Genomic DNA, 10,471 nt, shown 5'->3' with positions numbered 1-10,471 from the left:
TGGGTCCTATTATCCTGGAGTCATTTTTTTTTTGCTTTTTTTTTTTTTTTGCTTTTTTGCTTGAACCAATGAAGTAGCTACTTGTAGCTAGAAGTAAAATGTTAATTCACCACCATATGTTTGTAATGAATTAAAGGAATAGAAATATTCAAATCAGTTGTAAAATCTTTAAATATCCCATGTTAACTCCCAACGAAATGTAATCTATTTCGTAAATATTTTGATATCACGAGTTATATTATGGTTACCACAGTCGTGTAAAAAATGTTCTTCACGCTTTGTGTCTACATCTGTTGACAGTGTGTTTTTACAAGCACTTTCGCAAATGGCAAAGGGGGATGAGGGGGACACATCCCCTCCAATCTTAAAACTGAGCGACTGTCCTCCTAATAATCCGATTTGAAATGTGAGTTTTGGGGAGAAATGTGATTATTTATGTCCGATTGCCACAAAGGAAAATGAGATGAAATTAATATCCCCCAGAATAAGCCTCAAATCTGCCCGTCTCACAGTGCGTCGACCAATGGACAAAAATGAGAAAAGAAACAATTTTATTCGGACTTGCAAATAGCACGGAATGAAGTACAAATGATTCACAAGACAGAAATCCCTAGCCAAAAACTGATGACAACTCGTCAGCCCACAGAGAGCGCGCGCAAAGTTACCACATTAGACCGACCCGAGTCGAGATGACTCACTTACAGATAACAATTCGCATGCACAACTACTATTAAACTGGCCTGAGTCATTTTCTCTACAGCGATCGCACTGGTGCTTGAGACCAAAGCGAAAGGTGAGACTTTTTGTCACTAGTGGGCAGTTATAGCACAGGTACTTTCTTTCCTTTACGACGAACGATTGGTAATCATTTTTTACTGGTATATTTGGAATATCTCAAAAAAGCCTAAACATGTCTTGAGATCTCTGCAGGAATATCTTCCTTTAATGATTTCCTTTGGATTCAGCAATAGTGTGTGTGCAAGTGTCCGCAATATCGACTGTAATTAGTGAAACCGCGAAAGAAGACGCCATGAAAAACAAGGACATTTTTGAAAGATGAATAACAATCACCAGTGCTAGTCGGAAGAAAGCTGAAACCTTGCAGGCTATTTGTGGTCATTATAAACTTGAAGACGCCAAGGAAAATGCGTACAACAGTTTAGAGAAATTTAGTAAGTTATTAATATGACCTTGAGCAAAAAAAAAAAAAAAAAAAAAAAAAAAGAGGATGTTGCACAGAGTATGGTCGGTTTTCCTAGCTAAAAATAAAGAGTGGTTTGATCGTGCATGTACACTTCCGGACTCCGTCTCAACAGTGATAACTGCTCGGTATCCCAGCAACGTGAAGACCGATGTAGCTTGCTCTACTTGCAGTAAAACCAGTAAACAGTTTGCAGAGTGTTCAGTAAAAACAAAGAAAAGGTGCTTAGATCCTCTTGTAGTGACTAAATCGGTAGAGGAGCTTGCCTTTGCTGCCAAAGAAGCAGCAGCGAAATTAAATACACCAAGACATGACGAACAGTCCAAAGGATTGTCGGTTATGCGGAAGAAGCTTTAGAAGCCCTCCACAAAGACTTCCGTCACACTAGGCTACATCTTATGCGGAAAACTTCTCTCTTCAATACTTATTTAGACCTGATGAAGCATATGCTTATTCTATCTGACCCTATTGTCTCCTCAAGATACAGATTCACGCAAAGAAAAGGAGGACAGATACGGATCTGGAAAGTTATTACAAAACTGATGCTGCTGATGCTGTCCAGCTTCATAATTCTGTCGCTATGGAATTTGATAACTTAGACAGTGATGGTACTGACTGATCTAAAAAAACAAAACAAAAAAGAAAACTCTAGAACTGTTTCAGTCATTTCATGCACTGCTTTTCATTACATTTTAGTGTTATGTAGTTTTGAGTCGTATGGGTTCGTGTTTACGAGTGCCGTAAACAGTAATAGCCATATGCAGAGTCATTTTGACATGTTTAGCGTCATACCAAAGGCCTGACTACTGCAGAAAACATATGTTAGTCGAACTCTTTAGTGTGACACTAATCACGCGTCAGAACTACTCTGCATAAGGCCTTAAGGGCGGTATTCAGAGAGAATTCGTTAAATAATAGTTAATCACCGACTAGTTAGTGTCATACTAGCACTTCAGTAAGGAAGGTGTACTTTTTGGTATTCAGAGTCTACTTTGAGTACAACTAAAAAGTTGATTTGGGTATGATTAACTAATATAACCCAATGAATCAGGTGAGAAAAATAAGTGTGGCAACTACGGAAAAGGGATGTGCGCATGCGTAGTCTGTAAAAGTGGAAATACATGACATAGGAAATCTGAAATGTGACGCACAAGCTAAACCGTGGCTAAAAGGGTATCCTCTGCTCTAGATTAATTAGTCACATGTAATGCACTCCGTCGATTACTACGTCCTAATCAGATACTCTGAATACCAATTTTGATAACCATTTGTTAGTCAAATCTATATTAAGGCATTAATCAGACGTCAAAACGACTCTGCATAAGGCCCTTCATGTCTAACAGTTTTTTTACGTCCCTGAACGGGATATTATTTTCTATATAAGTACAGTTGTTAAGTTCGATAACTTCAAGAACAACTTTGCTACAGACTAAGTGAGCAAAGAACGCCTTGCAACACAATAAACATGTGATAAAAGCTTCAGTATGATTTGTTTTATTTTTGTCCACTATTCCCATATGCTTGACGCACTGTGCGTCTCCCAATTTTGAAGACAGCTCTGTTCCCATGATCCTCCACAGTACTGTTTTTCAACTTCATAAATATTTTGAACATCGCTTTAAAAAATATGGGAACGATCTTACCCGTCATCCCCCCAAAGTTGGAAACAGATTTTCGCCGCTTATTACAAGGGAAATAAGGGGGAAATCTCCTTTGTTTATAGTAACATCCAGTACTGCCAAAAGGGATTCCTTCTCATCCCCCTTGTAATTCTCACACTGTCAACAGATGTAGATACGAAGCGTCAAGAACATTTTTACACAACGACTGTGGTAACCATAATATAAATAGTGATATCAAAATATTTACGAAATAGATTACATTTCGTTGGTAGTTAACATGGAATATTGAAAGATTTTACAACCGATTTCAGTAGGGATGGTACCGAGACCGAGGCGGTACCGAGACGAGAGCGAGACCGAGACAGGCATCTGTAAATCGAGACGAGACCGAGACGAGACTTAGGTCAGTCTCGAAAGTCTCGGTCTCGTCTCGAATATTGATAAAAATTAAAATTGCCGTCACTCAAAATTTCTTTCGTCGAAGTGTTAGATAATATGGGAACGGTTGACTGATGTACAGTCCTGTATTTAGGGGGTGCTTATCAGGCTCAAGCCTCTCCCGAAATAAATTTGTGATCATTTTTTCGCACTGCATGTACAGCACAAATGTTTCTTACCCGTTCCTCAAACCTCTTCCGAAACAAAATCTACTGCTGATGTAGCCTTCTCTCTCTCTCTCTCTCTCTCTATATATATATATATATATATATATATATATATATATATATATATATATATATATATATATATATATATATATATATATATATACTAGCAGCGTTCACCCCGCTTCGCTGCGGTCACCCCGGAACGCAATAAACTTTGTTACTTAGATAATTTTTACTTTTTCGCTTTCAAGTGATATGATAAAAACCATAGAAGATTGCAGTAAATGTTAACATTATATCGCCTGTCATTTATGTTAACCCGCCCCGCTTCGCTGCGGTCACCCCAACCCGCCCCGCTTCGCTGCGGTCATCCCGGAACGCAATAAACTTTGTTACTTAGATAATTTTTACTTTTTCGCTTTCAAGTGATTTATAGCGCCTGTCAGTTATGTTAACCCGCCGAGTCACAGGGTCATGCGGGTTGCATATAAATACGTTTATTTTTATACCTATGATGAACTAATAACAAAGGATTTGTACGTATGGACACCTGAATGGTCAATTATCTCAAGACACTGGTAATTGAAAATTAAAGTGATATGATAAAAACCATCTAGGGTCCACATCCTAACAACCCCCCAAAACTGAAAGAAATCGGTTCAGCCGTATTAGCGTGATGAGCGGACAAAGGATTTTTTGTACGTATTGACACCTGATTGGTCAATTATCTCAAGACACTGGTAATTGAAAATTAAAGTGATATGATAAAAACCATCTAGGGTCCAAATCCTAACAACCCCCCAAAAATGAAAGAAATCGGTTCAGCCGTATTAGCGTGATGAGCGGACAAAGGATTTTGTGCGTTCTCTTTTATATATATATATATATATATATATATATATATATATATATATATATATATATATATATATATATACTAGCAGCGTTCACCCCGCTTCGCTGCGGTCACCCCGGAACGCAATAAACTTTGTTACTTAGATAATTTTTACTTTTTCGCTTTCAAGTGATATGATAAAAACCATAGAAGATTGCAGTAAATGTTAACATTATATCGCCTGTCATTTATGTTAACCCGCCCCGCTTCGCTGCGGTCACCCCAACCCGCCCCGCTTCGCTGCGGTCATCCCGGAACGCAATAAACTTTGTTACTTAGATAATTTTTACTTTTTCGCTTTCAAGTGATTTATAGCGCCTGTCAGTTATGTTAACCCGCCGAGTCACAGGGTCATGCGGGTTGCATATAAATACGTTTATTTTTATACCTATGATGAACTAATAACAAAGGATTTGTACGTATGGACACCTGAATGGTCAATTATCTCAAGACACTGGTAATTGAAAATTAAAGTGATATGATAAAAACCATCTAGGGTCCACATCCTAACAACCTCCCAAAAATGAAAGAAATCGGTTCAGCCGTATTAGCGTGATGAGCGGACAAAGGATTTTTTGTACGTATTGACACCTGATTGGTCAATTATCTCAAGACACTGGTAATTGAAAATTAAAGTGATATGATAAAAACCATCTAGGGTCCAAATCCTAACAACCCCCCAAAAATGAAAGAAATCGGTTCAGCCGTATTAGCGTGATGAGCGGACAAAGGATTTTGTGCGTTCTCTTTTATATATATAGATATATATAATATCAGTATCCTGCGGTACTTCTGCAACAGTTTTTACAGAGGTAGTTGGTGCTTTCCTCAAATTATATGCCCATAGCCAAACTCCCTCTATGAAAATTGTTGCGTGAGTACCACAGGATTCTGAAACATGCATTTTTGGATAGGGCACATATTAGTTCCTAAGTGAAGTCTTGACCCGACTACCGTAGATCCCATAGTATTGGACCTATGGACCATTAAAGTTCATTTTTTTATGTTTTCGGCCGCCTGTAACTCCGAAAGGAAGCATTTGTGCATATATATATATATATATATATATATATATATATATATATATATATATATATATATATATATATATACGGGCGCGGATCCAAGGGGGCTACAGGGGCTATAGTCCCCCTTGACGCTCAGGTATACACTGGATAAAATGGACTTCAATCCTGCTTACTGACTTCAAATTCAGCTACCATTGTATATGGGCTGGGGGTCACCGGGGGGGGGGATACCGAGACATGTAAAAAAATCCAAAATGACAGATATTTGTGTCAAATCCATAGTTTTCGCGGTCGCTGAGATCAATAGTGACACTTCCATTAACGACGACTTTCAAATTCAGCTACCATTGTATGCGACCCGGAGGGCGCTTGTGGTGTGGTTACCGATAAGTAGTAGAAAATGACCGATATTAGTGTTGAATTCATAGTTTTCGCGGTCGCTGAGATCAATAATGATACTCCCACAAGCGTTGAGTTCCAAATACAGCCCCCATCGCCTGGGAACCACGGGGTCTCAGGGGACGTTTACCGGGACATGTAAAAGTAGTATTGACTGATATTATTGTCGAATTCAATTTTCGCGGTCGCTGAGGTTAATGGTGAAACTCGGATTGCATTAACTTCCAAATTCATCCCATTCGGCTTTGGGCCGGGAGTCACCGGGATAATACCGAGAAATGTAAAAATAATGCAAAATGACCGATATTAGTGTCAAATTCATAGTTTTGGCGGTCGCTAAGATGAATGGTGATACTCCCACAGACGTTGACTTTCAAATACAGCCCCCATCGGCTGGGAACCAGAGGGTGTCAGGGAGTGTTTACCAGGATATGTAACAGTAGTGAAAATGGCCAATATTTTTTTCTTCCGTTGTTCTGTTTGTTTATATAGATATTTTATCTGACCCATGCAAAGAATGTGTATTTCAGCTAATGTATATATAGATCCTGTACTTCCATAATACAATTCGTTTTCCAGACACGATTCGTTGACACATTGACATTTCGATCGGCCATATTGAGTTCAATACGTCAACGTCCGCGAAATTTCAAACCAATAGATGTGTAGTGTTCATACATACTGTATATCAACCTGCAAAACATTAAGACAATCTGCCCATGATAAATGGATGAGAGATTGCTTGCAAAAGTCGATTGGCATGACCTTCGGGCGGCCATATTGGATTTATCCTTTGCTGTCGGCCCGGCATATTTCACCAGTATTCCTTCGTGGCCCTCCTCTATTTAAATATATGCGCAGTAGAGATGCAAGGGCTCGAAAAAAAACCGGCTTTTTTGAAAAAAAAAGTCGGTTTTTTCTGCTTCGCTTTTTTGCTTGGGAAATTTTGGGCTTTTTTCAAAATTCTGCTTTAAATTGATAAATCAGACTTTGTTTCGCTTCTCTATAACACAAAAAGTCATTTAATTAGTGGTTGATGCTGATAATAATATAAAACCTCGAAAATAAACTAGAATTTCGAAAAGATATTTCAAACAATTTTTCTTCAACATATTTACATTATGAATTCTACAGGATTAACCAATGTATATAATAAGAATTTTTTATACAAAAGTAAGCAGAGTTGGCAAGAACCATGGTTGTTTTTGAAAATGCCAAAAACCCGTTTTTTGGGGGATGTTTAAACCAGGCTTTTTTGGTTTAGATTTTTTGCTTTATGTATTTATATTACACATTCACAGAAATAAGTTTGTTTTGCCTTGGTGTTATTATGAAACAGCGGGGTTATGCTGGAAGAACTCCCATAAGCCCAAAGAAGTCCGGTCAGTAAATTTCTTAAATTGAGAATCTCCCGCCCTAGCCATCGGGAAAATTCCGTCATTATATGAAATGTAAGACAATAACGGGAAAATCTGCTTTGCATGTAAAATTTAAAGGTCAACGTATCATAATCAGTACGCTAAAACTGAGGTATTCAATTACAAATTTAATACGTAGATATCATTGAAAGTCCAATCCAAGCTAATGTTGGAAGCTACGTAGACAATCGATAAATTTTGCCAATTTCTATCAATATATTTAAGCAATCTTGGCTTCTTTGTTAAACAACGGGCATTTAGGCATGCAGATATATATACAATTTGGTTTCGTTTCGCATGTTTAGGCTTAACATCCTTACGAAATACCGAGGTTATCAAGGAGAAGACTTTCGCCTAAACTGACATCGGAACCGCTACTTGGTTTACGCACGAAAGAAGGGTTGTGGTTCGACCGAGAATTGAACATGGGACACCTTGATTAAAAGGTGAAAGGGAAATAAAACTATTGCAGGTGGTTTGATATCTGGAAACGTCACCATGAAGTTCACACGATTCGCATTTTTTTTTTTTTGTTTAAACCAGTTATTAAAAAAAAGTTGGTGTAAATTAGCCAACCCTAAAAGTAAACATTTCTTTTAAAAAAATACACAAATAACTAGCAAAATAGTATATAGTATTTTTACTTCAAAATATTCCTTGCCCTCTTTTTGAAACAAAATAAAATTAAAATAAAACATAAAAGAAATACTTAGATTTATATGATACACTTAAAGGCTGCACATCTAGAGCTTTTGCTTCTGTATATTCTTGAAATTCTACAGTTAAGTTTTATATAACCACCATCACGGTTTATCCAATCCTCAAGTTTTCTGAATTTTTAACATGAGGGATTCAACATATCATTACGGAACTCCCCCCAAAAAAAATGGACTACGGAATATATTTAAGTTAAGCTAAATACAACTGCACAACAAACATGAGTGAGTGATTAGCTTTTGCGCTTCTATCGGTAAGTCCGGGATTCAACCAGCATTCGACCATTTTGACAAAGCTTTTCTTCATTCCATCCGTGAATGTAGAAATTGTGTGTGTACTGTGAGTTGGCCGACTTCCTTCCTTATTGCTTTTAAATCGTTATTATTACTAATTACCAGCAGTGACGGTTTAGCGAAGGTTAGGGGGGCGGTCTTTCGGACTGAAGCCTGTTCCCCAAAGTTACGGAATGTCTGCAACAAACGAAATATCTATTAGTTATGCCTTTACTCATAAACTTTAAGCTCCCGTCAAATAAAAAGTACGAATGTTTAGAAAAACTAAATATTAGTAAGAAAAACCCTTCCCAAAATACTTTTTTAAGTCCGCCACTGATTCTCAGTATAAAATGATTTTTAAGGTTGTATCCGGAAGATTATTGCTAAACATATAAACGAAACGAAATATTAGTTATGCCTGTACTCATAAACTTCAAGCACCTCCCAAATAAAATTAGGACTTTTTAGGAAACGAAACAATCAGAAAAACCCCTCCTAAAGTACTTTTCTAAATCCGCTACTGATTATTTGTATAAATTGGTATTCAAGGTTGTGTCCGGAAAATCACTTCTCAGCTAAATCACTTCTCAGCTACAGTATAACAGAAATGTGAAAGTACGGCTTGACGGATATATTGAAAAACGTACGCTTTGACGGATAAATAGAAAAACGGGCAAGTTTAACATTTGCGCTAGAAGCTAGAGTACTAAAAGCTCTTAGAAATTAAACACGGATGACAAACTAAAATGATCTAGAGAAGAAAAAAGATGTCGATAACTTAAAAGTTAAAATAAAGTTAAATAGCCTATAAAATTGCCCTCAAATACTACATTCTTCATGTTAGCTTTAATTCGTAAAACATGTGCTCCATCCATCTTGATGGTGAATTTTAGAGCGAAATATGGCATTTAGGTAATGGAATTCTTATCTAATTATAGAATATACTGTAAGAAAGCTATTTAGATAGAAAAATCATGAAAATGAAAAAAGCCAAAATTTCCAAAATTCTCGTTTTTTCCCCAAAAAAGCCGGCTTTTTATGTGAAAAAACCATCGATTCAAAAAAGCCGGCTTTTTTGCATCTCTAATGCGCAGTTTCCGGATCCCCGATTCTTGGGAGAGAATCTTTACTTGTTAGCCCTGGTATATACTTTAGATTAAAACCGTGCTTAATTAAAAGTTCTAATTACACCGTAATAACATTTCACTTGTTTTAGTTTGACCATCAACCGCCTCAAACTCGATCCATACCATTTAGCTACACTGAAAAAAGTCAAGTCCAGATATAAGGAGAAAACGAGAACAAAATGCTTTCTGTTGGGAACACCATGACAAGACGGTGATGTCAATTGTAATACTGGGTGTAATACCCTTACTTTATGTGGCTACGTACGTCAGTAAGTGAGAGCACCAATTACTCCTATGAAAACAGTAAGCACCACTCTCACTTACTATGTCGCCATAGGAAATGAGGGTGTTTTACCCAGTATTACGATTGACACCACTGTCTTGTCATGGTATTCCCAACAGAAAGCATATTATCCTCGTTTTCTCCTGAAATCTGGACTTGGCTTTTTTCAGTGTATATGTAATTATTCAAAGACTTACAGCAAGTAATACGCATTGTGTTGATTTTTAAGTTGGTTTGTTTTAATTTAACGTTCCACGGTTACGCTAGGGCGGCTAAAGGAGACGCGGAGCTACTGATTACAGTAGAACCACTTCGGTCGTTCAACTGTACCCACACCGGGAATCGAACTAGGGACCACGCGAATTGTAGTCAAGGGTGCTGCTTACGGCTCTGTTGTAGTCAAGCGTGCTGTAGTCTGCTTACGTCTCTGCGTGACATCATTGAAATTCTATGGTTAATCAGAGCAAAAAATAAATAAAATAAATAATAAATAAATAAAATTAAATAATTTTAAACCTTTTTATACTTCACATAAACTACTGCGAATAGTAGCACGAAGAGTAAAACTAGATATTTCCAAAAGGAAACAAATTATTGTTTTGTCCTACTTAGATGAGTAACAATATCTCTGTGGGCCCCCAAAGCTTATTTCGTCGCCACCGAGAGGCGACATTTTTCCTAGCGTACAAAGAGATAGATCTGCAGTATCCATGACAATTTATTTAAATTATAGCACTAAATTCTTCAATTTCTTAGGTAGTATCCTTTCTTTAGTTCTCAGAGTAGAAATTTTGTAAGTCTGACTGGGTTTTTCGACGCCCTTATGGGTGGGGACCACGGGACACTGTCCCAGTTGTTCGTGCCTATTTACGGCTCTGGATATATGTTTATGTAATGC

The sequence above is a fragment of the Thermobia domestica genome, chromosome 6 (genome assembly GCF_964235325.1).
Source record: "Thermobia domestica chromosome 6, izTheDome1.hap1.1, whole genome shotgun sequence".
Lineage (NCBI taxonomy): Eukaryota > Metazoa > Arthropoda > Insecta > Zygentoma > Lepismatidae > Thermobia > Thermobia domestica.
This window is presented reverse-complemented; position numbering follows the sequence as displayed.